The sequence below is a fragment of the Rattus norvegicus genome, chromosome 14 (genome assembly GCF_021556685.1).
Source record: "Rattus norvegicus strain SHRSP/BbbUtx chromosome 14, alternate assembly SHRSP_T2T, whole genome shotgun sequence".
NCBI classification, from domain to species: Eukaryota; Metazoa; Chordata; class Mammalia; order Rodentia; family Muridae; genus Rattus; species Rattus norvegicus.
The window spans coordinates 98,939,619-98,953,848 of record NC_141547.1 but is presented as its reverse complement, the minus strand read 5'-3'; the positions used below and the strand labels follow the sequence as shown (position 1 = coordinate 98,953,848).

The 14,230-nt window shown below is 48.3% G+C and overlaps 1 long non-coding RNA gene across 1 annotated transcript in view; it reads left to right on the top strand.

Moving 5' to 3' along the window:
- LOC103693208 (uncharacterized) overlaps positions 1–1,794 on the top strand; it is a 75,733-nt gene extending 73,939 nt beyond the window's left edge. Inside the window, exon 5 of the long non-coding RNA XR_015637586.1 lies at positions 68–1,794. This is a non-coding gene — a long non-coding RNA (uncharacterized LOC103693208). The remainder of the gene's footprint in view (positions 1–67) is intronic.
- The last annotated feature ends 12,436 nt before the right edge of the window (positions 1,795–14,230 follow it).

Here is a 14,230-nt window from a genome sequence, read left to right as displayed (position 1 = left end):
GGCAGAGTGAAGTGTAAGTTTCTGGATGTTTTGGCTCATACAGACTCATGTGTTTTGTTGAGGCAAGACCCGAGAGAGGACACGTGATGTTTGGAGGGCATATAAGTGGGACTGAACAGACAGTGGCAGTGGGCTTGCACGGCTAGCTTTGCAACGCTTCATTGGTCTGGTGTCTTCGCTGGTCTTCACTTCTTCGAGAGAGGTAGAGCAGAGAACTTCTCCTGACGTCCCTGCTGGTCCTAGGAGCCCCTGCTGACTTGTGTGGATTCGGTGGAGGCCTGGCTGTTTCTGCTAGGCTGTGCCACCGCTGCTGATTGGTGTTTGTTATCCGGACACTACTGAACTGGACTGCTGGCGTCCTGACAGTTGGAGATCAAAATCGCCTCGGTGAACTTCTGAACAGTAGAGCCTCACAGCTTCCGTTGGATCGAGGTGCCGTGGCTGATTCCTGTGAACCGAACCGCTGATATCCTGACAATGCAGACTGGATTTGCTCCGAGGAATGTTTTTAAACAAGTCCACTCTCCCTGTATCCTATTAACCTTTCTCTTCCACTCCCTATGGTGGGTGGTGGGCTAGAAGGGAGGTTAAAGCACTTAAGAACCCTTATTAAAAGTAGGTTTTGAAAAATCTAAACCTACAGTTCTGTTTGTAGATATAAGGGATTTACCAAATGGTCACAAAGATATAAATGCGGTATAGAGAGAGGTAATGAAGAGGGCTTCTGCTGTCCTGAGATAATCTGGCTCTAGGCCTGCACTACCCAGCCTTTCACAGTCACTGAACCCCTAATCAGTCAATCAGCCTTGCAGAGGGCGCCACTGACCGAGCCACTCCTGTTCAGGAACTTGTGTCACGCTGACTAACGGAAGTCTGGTTTTGCTTGCTCTCACAGAAGCACTGGCTCTCTTGCTGTCAGAGTGAATTAAAGTCACATAAAAAGGTTTCTGAGGAAGCTCTTTTGGCCCTGGCTTCTATTTGCCGTGCCATGCCCTCCCATCTTCCCGAGACTGAGGACAAAACACCAGAGGGTACGTTGACCGTCTCGAGAACAAGAGAACATGTGCCTTGTGGCATGTGCTTGGGGTGGGGAGCAGAAATATAGACAGAGCAGCCCCCACAGGAACTCAAGAGGCTTCCACACCAGGTCTGACCACCTGGGAAATTGAAAACCCATTGGGCTAATTTGGTTAAGCCAATTATTTTCAGACTCCTGTTATTTGCAACTGAATCCAGGGTCTGTGAAAACCCAGGTGTGCCCTAGACAACACAGGTGCTCATAGGGGAAAGCCAGGGTTGAGCGAGCACAGCGCAGGGGAGAGCCAAGGTGGAGAGCTAGGTTTCTGTTGTCAGTGCACAGAGAGTGTATGAGTTATGCCTAGGGTGCCAGGGATAGGTATCCGGGTGTCCAGTGTCCTGTCCCTTTGGTGTCAACCTCACCATAGTCTCTAGATTCTAGAAGTGGGCAACTACCTATGACAGGAATTCTCCAGCGTCAGTGTCGGGGCCCCACAGTATCATGAGGAGCACGGCCTCTTTCTTTCTTTCTTTCTTTCTTTCTTTCTTTCTTTCTTTCTTTCTTCCTTCCTTCCTTCCTTCCTTCCTTCCTTTCTTTCTTTCTTTCTTTCTTTCTTTCTTTCTTTCTTTCTTTCTTTCTTTCTTTTTTTTTCAGAGCTGGGGACCGAACCCAGGGCCTTGCACTTGGTAGGCAAGCGCTCTACCACTAAGCTAAATCCCCAACCCGGCCTTTTTCTTCAGTGTATTTTTTCATCCAGTAAAGACTTTAGAACACGTGGTGTGTGTGCGTGTGTGTGTGTGTGTGTGTGTGTGTGTGTGTGTGTGTGTGTGTGTGTGTGAAGGCAGACAGATTCTTAGAGGAAGAATAGTAGCTTGTGCTTCAAAGTGCAGTAGAGGCGGGAAGTGGAATCAGGCAAAGAAGATGCATAACATTTACTTCAGAGAGTGTGTTCAGAAAGGCTGGGACTGTAGCTCCCTCCCATCCCCCAAGTCACCTGAGCCTAGTAGCTAGGTTAAACTTTCTCTCCCCTTATAAGGTCACATCTAGCAGCACCTGGAATTAATTATGCTAATGAGGTATCCCCAACACCCTAGTCCTGGTCAAGGATGTACCCTAATCCCATAGCCCCTACTCACCCCAAAAGGTTTAAGTAGCCTTTTTTCCTCTCATTAAAGCTGCCTCCCAAGAGTCTGTTCTCACGAGTTGCCTGAGGTCTCTTAGCTCCCAGCTGTCTTGTTTCACTTCCCCTCTAGGATCTACTGCTACTGGAGAGGAGGCGGTGCATGACCAGCAAGACCCAGCCTCCAATAGTGTTGTTTGAACTATTCCACCTCCCATGTCTGCTTACACAATAAGCCCTTGCCCCTGGAGCCCAGCAGCCTTAACATCTAAAGCAATGTTCATTCCCCACACCCGGCCCAAGGGAGTGAGTGTCAGGCTGTGGTGCCCTATCCAGAACTGCTCTTTGGTGTCCCACTGTCCCAGGAGCAAAGTCTGACTCTGGAGCAGGCCTGCAAGGACCCTTCAGGACCGGGTTTCCATATCTCTGTAGCCTCACCTCTTCCCACTGCTTCCCCTACCCCCATGACTCTCTGGACAGCCATGGAATCGTCTTCTTGAGAGGTGGAGGTGAGAGGATTGTAATTTCGAAGAGGGCTGTCTTAGGAAGTAAATCACTGTGTGGTGTGTGCCCAGCACTTGGGAAGCAGAGGCAGGTGGATCCCTGAGTTTGAAGCCAACTTGGTCTACAGTTCTAGGACAGTTCTACACAGAGAAACCTTGTCTCACAAAAAAAAAAAAAAAAGATAAATAAATACATTAATAAGCAAACAAATAAATAGATCAAGTCCCCGAGAGCACCATGCTGACAATGGAGGTCTTCTCAGCAGGGGATGTCTGAGCAGCAGGCTGGAGACCTGCCTGAGCAGGACCTTCCAGACGCCTTTGAGCAGAGGCCACAGGCAGCTGATACAATGATACTCATGCTTCTGCCAGGGACCTGTGAGATTAAGTGATGACAAGATTGTAAGAAGCATTAGGCTTCTTTATTCCCTCCCTGTCTAGGACCCTTTGCAACAGGCCCACCCCCGAGCCCTGTGCTAGCATCAAGCCCTCAGTTAAGTACTGAAGGCTGATGTGATGGTTTGCAAATGCTAGGCCCAGGGAGTGGCACTATTAGGAGGTGTGGCCTTCTGGGAGGAAGTGTGTCACTGTAGGGTGGGCTTGGAGACCCTCCTCCTAGCTGCCTGAGGATGCTCAGTCTGTTCCTGGCTTCCTTCTGGTAAAGATGTAGAACTCAACTCCTGCACCAGGCCTGCCTGGATGCTACCATGTTCCTGCCTTGATGATAATGGACTGAACCCCTGAACCTGTATGCCAGCCTTATAAGAGTTGCCTTGGTCACGGCGTCTGTTCACAGCAGTTAAACCCTAACTAAGACAGCTGGGTTTGATTGTGAGAAGAGATGTCCGTTCACTGGACACTAATGAAGTGCTCAACTCAGGGCTGAAACTGTAACACATGCCTTCTCATCTGATATTCCCAAGAGCAAAGTCAGCAGCCTTCCTTCCAGTGATGGGGCTGTGTGGCTCACGGAGGAGGACAGAGCTCAGAATCCAAGTTGAGGTCTGCAGCTGAAAGGCGTGTGGACCTGTAGCTAAGCTTCTCAGGCCAAGCTACATTCAGCTTCCTATGGCTTTGAGCATAGAACCCTCCCTACAGGCTCTTGTCATGTGGGGGTGGGGAAGGACCTTTGACAACTCCAGCTACTCCCTGAACATGAAGTTGGAGAGTCAGGCGGTGTCAAGGCTGCTGAGTACTCTTCCTGCTTCTACTTCAAGCTTAAACTCGACAAAAACTGGCCATAAATGCCATGTGGTCAGGGGCCTGGCATCACTCACCCGAGAAAAGATGTTGCTGTAACAAGCCTTACATAAAGAAATGTGGTTCACACCCAGCAGAAGCCCAGCCATGGTGACTTTAGCATCCCGACCACGTTGATGGAGCTGGCTTGTCCTTGGCTGCACTGCTGCTGTTTGGCTGGCTATGGTGCCAATTGGCTCTCATGTGCTTACCACTCCCTGACACTTTGGCAATTCCCTGAAGCTATAGCCAGTGTGGCACCAAGCTGTGACATAGGCTCTCCCCTCACTGGAGCTACATCTACACAGCAGCAGCGAGCACACGCAGCCCATTGTTTTACAGAGTGGAAGCCACAGCCCAGATGATTTCCTTCACCGAGGTCCCAACACTGGTTGGTGGCAGAGACTAAGCAAGGATCTCCTTGGTGGCTTCCTCCTCCTTGTTGGGTCCTCTTAGCTACGACTCTCGCCCAGCACTGGGTCTGGGTCATCTCAGCACAGCTACAGGTCTGAACTTAGAACAGGGCAGGAAACTGGGAACATTCAGCAGGGCACAGGTGACATTGGCAGGAGCTAACCTGTTCTAACCACTCGTCTCACCTGGAGGTACTTAGACTCGGACTGGCTGGTGCTCAGTAGCCTGACTTCAGGATTTGGTTATATATCCATAAGGGAATCCCAAAACGTCAAGGGCGGTCTCCATGAGCTTCCTGGAGAAGACAGGCGCCTACCTGTGCTGAGAGCTGGCAACGATTAGTTCATTCAAGTTGTCTGTCCATCTGTCTGCTTGTTGATTGATCCATCCATCCACCCAACCATCCACCCATCCATCCACCCATCCATCCACCCATCCATCCACCCATCCATCCACCCATCCATCCATCCGTACATCCATCCATCCACTAAGAAGACTTTAATGTTTGTTTCCTGTGCTTATTTCTGAACAAGACCCTGTGGGGAAATAAAGAAAACCAGAAGAAAAGAGACCAGCGGTCTAAGCATACTTTGGTACTTTCTCTCCCTCTCCCTTTCCCGTCCCTCAGTCCTTCTTCCTTATGTCTGTATGTAGGGGTTACTAGATGATGTCTTATACATCAGGGAAGAAAAATTCTTCCCCTTTTACTGTAGTTAAGTAGCTTTATGTATATGATGTATATGTATATATAACTTCTAGGGAAGACTTCTAGGACAAGGAGAGGTACGTGAAGGACTGCAGTCCCTCAAGCGTAGGTCACCAGTTCCAGTGAACTTTCATCTTTCATCATGTTGACCTTTAGAACTTTAGTTCTCCTCTTTCTCCTCCTCCTCTTCTTCCTCCTTCATGAAACAAAATGTCACCATTTTAGTTGAGACCACCACTCGTGACCTCAGCCCTTCTGACCGCATCGGCTCTTCCCAGCTGCTGTGTAGCCCTCTGAGAAAGTCAGGAGTTACTAGCTACAGAGGGTAGGGCTGCTACGGCAGTATAGTGAGTTGCTGCATGAACCCCATGGGAGGCTACGGGATGTTAGAAACGTTTTGGATTCCATGCGCATGACATCATATGCCTCTTCTTGCAACTCGCTTTTTAATTTTATTGAACTTTTAGAGTTGTGAGTAACCTATGCTGATTGAAACATGCCAAGCAGAGCAGACATAAATCAGGACTAAAGAACTGTCTTCCTCTGCCCAGCTCCGTCCCACATAGCCACTGTGAGCAGTGGATAGGCAGCTTTCTGCACCTTTCCTTCTGATCACATAAGTGCATACAGGGACTCAATGCTGAGGGAAAAGCCAGGGAAGGCTCAGGGCAGACCCAGGGCTCAGTGCCCACGGCTAGCCACATGCTCGGTCTTGGCCTCTCTCAAGGTACAGAAGGTGAAAGAAACAGGAATAAGACCCTGTGCTAACACAGACTGATGGGCTTCCCCTCTCACACCCCACTCACACCCCATTCACCCTCTGCTCACACACTCACTTATACCACATACACACCCCACTCACACTGCACTCACACTCTGTTCACACCTCATTCACACCGCATTCACACCCCACTCACTCACACCGCATACACACCCCACTCACACCCCACTCACACTCTGTTCACACCTCATTCACACCGCATTCACACCCCACTCACACCCCACTCACATTCTGCTCACACATCATTCACACCCTACCCACTCACACTGCATACACATCCCACTCATACTCTGTTCACACCTCATTCACACCGCATTCACACCCACTCGCACCCCGCTCACACTCTGCTCACACCTCATTCACACTGCATTCACACTCCACTCACACCACGCACACCCCATTCACCCTCTGCTCACACCTCATTCACACTGCATTCACACTCCACTCACACCATGCATACCCCATTCACACTCTGTTCACACCACATTCATACCCCATTCATACTCCACTCACACCACATATACCACTCCACTCATACCCCATTCATGCTTCACTCATACTTGGCCTTGTGATCCAGTGTCCAAGGTAAGCTGATCAGTCATAAATGTCCTAGGGATGGACAGAGGAAGGGAGTAGGCCATTGGCCAGTTGGGTGACCGCAGCAAGTCAAATGACCTCAATAGCAAAAAGACACAGGACCTTTAAAGCCTGAGGTCAACCATTGTCCATAGAAATGTTGTAGAAGACAGATGGTCTGCTGACAGGTCTAAGTATCTGTAACACCTCTGGCGGTCAAGTTGACATGGTCTATGTACTGTGGCCACATCTGTGGCTGAGCAAAGGTCCCATAAACCAGGAGTGAGAATGTGGAATGCCAAGAAAGCTTGATTGGTGTTGGGTTTGCTTTCAAAAAGGAATCGGCCTAGACATGCTTCAGTCCAAGCCAGATGGATGGTTTTCTTTACTTGAAAAAAAAAATCCAATAATTAGAGCTTACTTATTTCCTCCCAAATTAGTTTCATGTCTCTGCAAAGTGGCAAAAGAAGCTATATGTAAGACTTGGGTCTGGCTCTGGCTTTCAACTCTTGGCACTTGAGAGATACAGAACCTGCCTGGACATGCACATCCGGATTGGAAAGGATCTCCTAGGAGCCCTCCAGCTTAAGAGTCTGTTATTTCAGGTTTTTTCTACCTTCTGTCTTATAGCCAAAAAGAAATTCTCTAACCTGCCTTGACTGACAATAGATCATAAGATTATGCTGTTTTAGAAATGTCCTGCCCATACCCAGGCATGCATAGAGTAGGCCAGGAAGCGTGTGAGCAGATGGGCTCTACCGGGTGTGGCTCCATTTATGCATAGCATGTACTCTTGTGTCCAATTGCACTTCTGCTTGCCTTCCCCAAGCCACGCAGAAAAGCTTGTTTTCTTTATCCCTTTTCATTGGCCTGGTTGGGCCTGACAGCCACAGTCTGAAGCTCTCATATAAACGGCATTATTGAGCAAGCCACCCTCAGGCCCAGCCTGGTGGCCATTCAATGTCGTCCACCAGTGCTATCCAGAAATGGAGGCACAGCTCCCTTAAAGTGCCCACTGGGGTCTTTTCAAGGCACTTAGCAGCTCACCATAGCTCTGGACACCGTCAAGGCCAGCCCAGGTTCCTGTGTTAATCCCAAAGACGGGAAGGGAAAGATCTTCAACCCAAATCATCCTGGCCCAAATGATTAAAGCAAGCATTTTTATTCCTGTTCATGGGCTGCCTCCCCCTAAAGGGGAGGGGGGCTGAGAGGTCCACATTGGATTAGAGAGAAAGGTTTTATAGGCCAAGGGTAGGGGTCAAGCAAAATAGGCAGGGTTACAGAACCCAGGCATTTCAAGTTAGTCATAACAACCTTCTGACACAAGGACAGGATTGCAAGGTTGTGACAATAAGTAGTCAAAACAGCCCTTTCGGAACAAAGGTAGGGTTGCAAGATGGTTATTATACTTTTGAAACAATGAGGGGGTTGCCATTCTTGGAACAGAAAGTACAGAGTCAATTGTAGTTAAGGTTACATGTGGGGAATAGGACAGACCTTGACAAAAAGATTTAATCGCAATCAGGAGTGAGCCTTGCTTATCTTTTCTATAAGATGACTTTGAAGCCTAAGGTGGAGGCAGCCTGGTTCTTTACTTGACCACTCCTTCCTAGACACTTTACGAGGAAAGGGCTCTTTAGTGTTGTCCCCCAGTGCTGTCCATCCATCAGAAAGTATTCATATCTTGCAGAGACCTTGCGGGTCAGAAGGTGGGTCCCACGCTGATTTAGGCATTAGGCTGCTTCTAACAAATTCCCCAGGTGGCACCAAGCCAGCCACTAGATACTAGATTATCTGAACTGATCAGCAATATTAGGACAGCTGCTAATATCATTAATTAAACGAAAAAAATGTTATTTTAAAAAAGAAGAGGAGGGGCTGGAGCGACGGCTCAGTAGTTAAGAGCATGGTGCCCCTTGCAGAGGTCCAGGACTCAATACCTAGCAACCCTATAAAGGCTGCGACACTTTGCGTCCCCAGTTCCAGGGGAACCAACACTCTCTTCAGGCCTCTACAGGCACCTGGTATGCACATGGTGCACATAATACATACATGTGTGCTGGCAAAATACCCACATGTATGCAGAATTAATGATGAAGGAAGAGAATGGTAGGTGGGAAGGGGAAGTACTGTGGGCAGGGAGAGTGGGAGAGGAGATTTGAGTTGCAAACATTATATACACTGCGTACAGAAATGTCAAAGAATAAATAAAATAGATTTTAAAAGCAGAGAGATAATAATGAGTTCTTGATCTATCCAAAGCTCCAACCAACACTCTCTCAATCACAGAAACACTCAAATACTTGTACAACAGTCTGCCTGGGAGCTCTGGGTAACGGTCCTCAAGATGTCATCTCTGACCGGCAGCAGCCCCATTTGAATTTGTTAAAACTGCAGATTCACAGGCCCATGCTAGATTGACTGAAGCCATTCCAGGACAGGACCCAGTAACCTGGGTTTTAGCTTGACTTCCAGAAGGTTCCGATGCTTGCTAATGTCTAAAAGTACTGAGATAAAGCAGTTACCAAGTATTTTTTTTTAATTAGATTTATTTAGGTGTGTGAATGCCTTGCCTGTGTGTATATACACACACGACTTGTATGTCTGATGCTCACAGAGGTTGGAAGAGGCATCAGATCCCTGGGAACTGAAATGGCAGATGGTTGTGAGCCATCACCTGGGTACTACAAACTAAACTTTGGTCCTCTGCAGGAATGGCGTGTACTCTTACCCACATCTCCAGCACCAAGTATCTAATTATTTAATGTGTCGTGAACACATTAGTGGAAACTTTTGTGTATAAGACACAGTACTATCACCTTGGATGCTAGACATAAACGACATTTTCCTTTCTCATTACGAGAATACCATATAAAAACAATGTAAGCGTCTGTCAAAGACTCATTTAACGTATAGAATGCACATAAATAACGGCATTCATGAGGCATGTGCATGGCGGCTTCATCCCTTGCATTTTTGCCTCTTGTGCTGTATGCTAGCATTCTTTAGCTTTCCTACTAAAGAAAAAAAAATCCTGTTACAAGATATTTGATCAGAGGGTGAACTCCCGAGATTGTATTATTTACTGGAAAAACCTATTTCTAGTCGTGGTGTAGCTCAGCCCTAGCACACACATTTAAACCAAGAGCTTTCTGTTTATTGTAAACAGAATTAAATAAAGTCAACCACAGGTCAAGAGGTGGAGTAAGCCATCAGTTGCCTGGAAGTGAACATAGGAAAAAAAACCCATAGGGAGTGAGAGGAACTCAGGAGGACAGACAGGGAGACTCACAGGAAGTAGATGGGAGGGACAGGGAGACTCACAGGAAGTAGGTGGGAGGGACATTCAGTTTGAAGGAGGTCTTTTGAACCATTTGAACAAGCATGAGAGAAGGCATTGGGGCTGGAAGGAAGGTGCTTTCTCTGTTTTCTGCCTCTTTGACCTAGCAGGCATCACCCCAGCATCTGACTCCTGAGTCCTCACTGGTAAAATCAAACGATCTGGATTTTGTTTAAGAACAGCCCCCTACTTTACCACCCATGGATTTTACAAATTTCTTACAAGACATGCAGGAACAACAGAAATGTGAGGGGTTCTGCCGGGAGACTTGGGGTGGATTGCCTGGTGGGACACCAAGGTACTGGAGATGTTGCTGGAATGTGGACTGGTACAGTGCAGAAACGTTTGGTAAGTTCAGAGCAATCATTTAGAGAGTAAGAGTTCAAAAGCGTTAGATATCTCACTGGAGAGGAACAGTAGTTCTCCCTGAGGAAAGCCACCTCCACCCCCTTTGGCTAGATGCTACCACTTGATTCTGACGCTGCTCAGGCCCTGGGCTCTTTCAGGAGCAAAGTCAACCCTTTGGGGTCCCTCAGTCACAAAGACTTCTTCACCCCTTCTGTAGGGCCAGACCACCCTGCCCGGACATCACAAGCAAGAGGATGCCTTGGGCCTGCCAGGGAGTCAGGCAAGGGTCACTGCTAGAACTGTGGAACGCAAGAAACCTAATGTGCTGAGTCATGGAGGGCAGGCCTCTGAGAGACAAGCCAGGCAGAAAGAAGATACAGCACCTGTGGGCTTCCGGCGTAGAGAAGGGAGACTCTGGAGACCCCAGACTTTTGTCCTCAGGGACGACAGTTCCCACTGCACAGTGCATCATTAATTTTTGAAACAAGTATTAAATCATAGCCACCATATGTTTAAAAACTGAGCAGGTAAATCTATGCTGTAATTTAGTTAGCTAGCTAGTTCGTTGAGACAGAGTCTCACTATGTAGTCCAGGCTAGCCTTGAATTTTTGATCTTGAAGCACTGCCTTCTGATTCTTGGAACTACAGAATTGTCTAGCTCATATAAAATCTCTCTCTCTCTCTCTCTCTCTCTCTCTCTCTCTCTCTCTCTCTTGCCCCCTCTCCTCCTCCTCTTCTTCCTCCCCCCTTCCCCTTCCTCTTCCTCCTCCTCTTCCTCCTCCTCCTCCTTCTCCTTCTTCTTCTTCTTCTTCTCCTCCTCCTCCTCCTTCTTCTTCTTCCCTTCCTGTGTTCTTTTTTTCCTTTTTTTTCTAAACAGGGTTTTTTAGTGTAGTCCTGGCTGTCCAGAAACTCATTCTGTGAACCAGGCTAGCCTAGAACTTACCTACCTGCCTCTACCTCCTAAGTGCTGGGATTAGCTGTGTGAGTACCATACAACCCGGCCTCAAATAAAGTCTTCTCATGAGGGTAAAGCATAATTTAAAAATTAAGGCTGGGGGACAGAGCACCAGGGAGATGGCGTAGCTGGTAAAGGCCCCTGCCACCAAGCCTGATGAAAGGAGAGCGCTGTTAGCCACAAGTTGTCTTACAGCCACACCTTATGGTGTGCCATGCATATACCCACAGCATAAATCAATAAATGTGATAACAACTGATTTACAAAGGGAGAGACTTCACTGTTTTCCATAGGCATCTACGCAAGGGCATCTTCTCTCTAGCCTGGCTGTTGACAGGGTGACCTCTGGGCAACAGGGACTATGGTAGGAGTCATGGTTTGAGATCCAGGCTAGCATGTTTCCTTCCCCACCACTTTGGAAAACTTCTAAATGCTGCGCAAATGGATGTCTTTGTTGGCTTCTGTGCATGAAGAAATAAAGTGATGGTATGTGTTTTTCAAGGTGCATCAAGAATTCACAGCACCCACCCCAACCTTTCCTTTGTACAAAGAGCATTTCATGACTCATGGGACAATTAATAGACTTAAGATAAGGGTGCATGTGCGTGTGTGTGTGTGTGTGTGTGTGTGTGTGTGTGTGTGTGTGTGTGTATGTGTGCAGGCACAGGTATACAGCAGGGTGCAAATGTATGCACAGGCCATGTCAAGCATCTTCCTCAATCACTCTCCTCCGTATTTTATTTTATTACATTTCTATTTATTTTGTAGGGGAAGGGGAGTATGCATGCCACAATGTAGGTATGGAGGTTACCACTTATGACAATCACGTCTCTCTTTCCACTATGTGGGTTCTAGGAGTCAGCTTGTCAGACTTGGTGTCAAGAGCCTGAACCTGTCAGCCCATTCACCAGCCCTGCACCAGAACCTGGGGCTCACAGGTCCTACTGGACAAGAAGAACAGGTCCGAAAGCCTCAGGGAACCTCCTGTCTCTTCCTCCCCAGTGCTGGAGTTATAGTGTGCATGCGCACGGCCACACCCACACCCACACCCAGGTTCTCCATGGCTGCTGGGGATCCCACTCAGGTCCTCATCCCTGGGCAGCAAGTGTTTTCCCAGTGGAGTCTCCAGCACTTAGGCTTCTGTGTCCTCAAGTCCAAGCTCAGGATGGCAAAAGAATGTGGTCAGGGACTCAGAGATGACAGGGCTGGAAGGGAAAGTTTCAGCTCAGCATCCCCCAGAACCAAGTTCTCAACATGAAGATTTATTTGCCCCAGGAGGACAGAGGGCAGAGATAAGGGACAAAGAAGGAGATAGAGGATGAGGGAGATGGGGACTCTCTGGAGAGAGAGGAGACTGACTTAGCCCATGGGCCAATGGCAGTTTATGAAGGTACCAGGGAAACCCTGTGTTAGGATGAGGTGTTTCATTTTACCTGGGCGTGTTAGTTAGGTGAGGCAAAGGGGGCTTTTAATAGCTGGACTTTTGTATTCAACCTCAGGAAGAGGAAGTGGCCAAATAAGGAAGTAGACCTTGGTGGCTAGCTCTAGGAATGTAATCTAAAGGGAGCCACACTCACCATGCTCAGGATAGCCAGAGTCCTCCAAGGGGACCCTGCCAAGGAAGGACACTGCATGGACAGGGACTACTATACACCTCCCTTCAGAGGCCTGGGAGCCTTGAGATCTGAGAGCAGTAGGAGGGGAGCGACTTCACTGCTGGCCATGCCCCTGGATCAAGTATTAGGCTTAGCATTTGTCACTGTGTAAATGCCAGGATTCCCACCAAGGTCCATGGAGAAGGGGTCTAGCCAGAGTCATGGCTACCTTGGGTTCTCATCAGTTGGCATGAAGGTGCTCACAGTTGGATTTTATTTTTCCTAAAGAGATGTTTCTCGTGCCTCAGTGTTCTGAGGTAAATTAATCCTTGTGGATAACAGAGACCGTGCAACCTTCCAGCAAGCCACAGACCTTGGAAGAAGCCACCTATGGAAGGAGTTGGTGGATGGTGAGAGAACAAACCCTGGAACGATAGGCAAAGACTCTCTTTAGCCAGAAACTAACAAGGGCGAATCGAGGGCAAAGGCAGAGCGGTAAGAACCCCTGTTAGCCTAGAGAAACCTGCGAGGCCTCGTGTGCTCTGTGGGATTCAGAGAATGTAGGTGAAGTGGCTGGGGCTGAGAGCCTCATGGGTACTAGGTAGTCAAACACAGCACCTCAGACTTGTAGTCTGGACAGGAAATGGGAAGAATGGCCTCTCCCATAGTGGACAGTTTGGTCATACTGGAGGAGACCCCGACTCAACCTGAGAGTCCACCATGTGTCACTGAAACTGAATGTACTCTGTGCTATGGTTACAAAAGACAGCAATCCATGTGGTACAGTGAGTATTCTCAAAATCGAAGGCAATGGGAGACAGACACACCTGGCGACTCCCATCTCAGAAGTAGTGGCAAAGGCTCGTTGGATAGAGGGGATCACAGAACTCGGGATGTGCTACTTGGCTTTCTTTTCTTGGGAATAACCAATTGGGGGTTTCTGAGCTTTTCTAAACTGAGTGATTATTAACACTGGGGTGTACTAGGTATACTAGGAGAACGGAGGAGAAGAGGTCGGACATAGCCTGTGTCTGCAGTCCTCTGGACCAGAACACAGAGACTAGGCTGCAGGCTCAGAGATCACACCACAGGCTCTGAGGCTTGGGAGACCAGGCCGCAGTCTCAGAGACCAGGCTGCAGGTTCAGAGACCATGCCGCAGGCTCAGAGACCAGGCTGCAGACTCAGAGGCCAGGCTGCAGGCAGAATGAAAAGGAAATAGAATTGCAGAGACAGGCGGAGACCAGGAAGCATAAATGTGGCCTTCAACTCCCTGATGCAGGTCCTTTCTGAGACTTCTCATCGTTCCTGCCCTGGGGTTCTGGGAGACACACCCCAGAATCTTTAAATTTGTCCACTTTTGTTACAAGGAGCTCCCACTGGTAATTTTCAACCAGCAAGTGTTAATTACATACTAGTAATTGTACACCAGTAATAACACACTCAGGACCAATGAAGCAAGTGACTCACCATATCCTCCTTCACGTGGTATCGTGAGCACAGTGCAAAGTTTTCACCGTGCTAAGTGTGCAGCATCTCGGCAATCAACATTCACACTGCTGCTATCAAAACGTCCCTCCATCCACAGAGCGTCTCGCCTGTCCTCCCTCTGGTCCTCCATGCGGATGTACAGCAG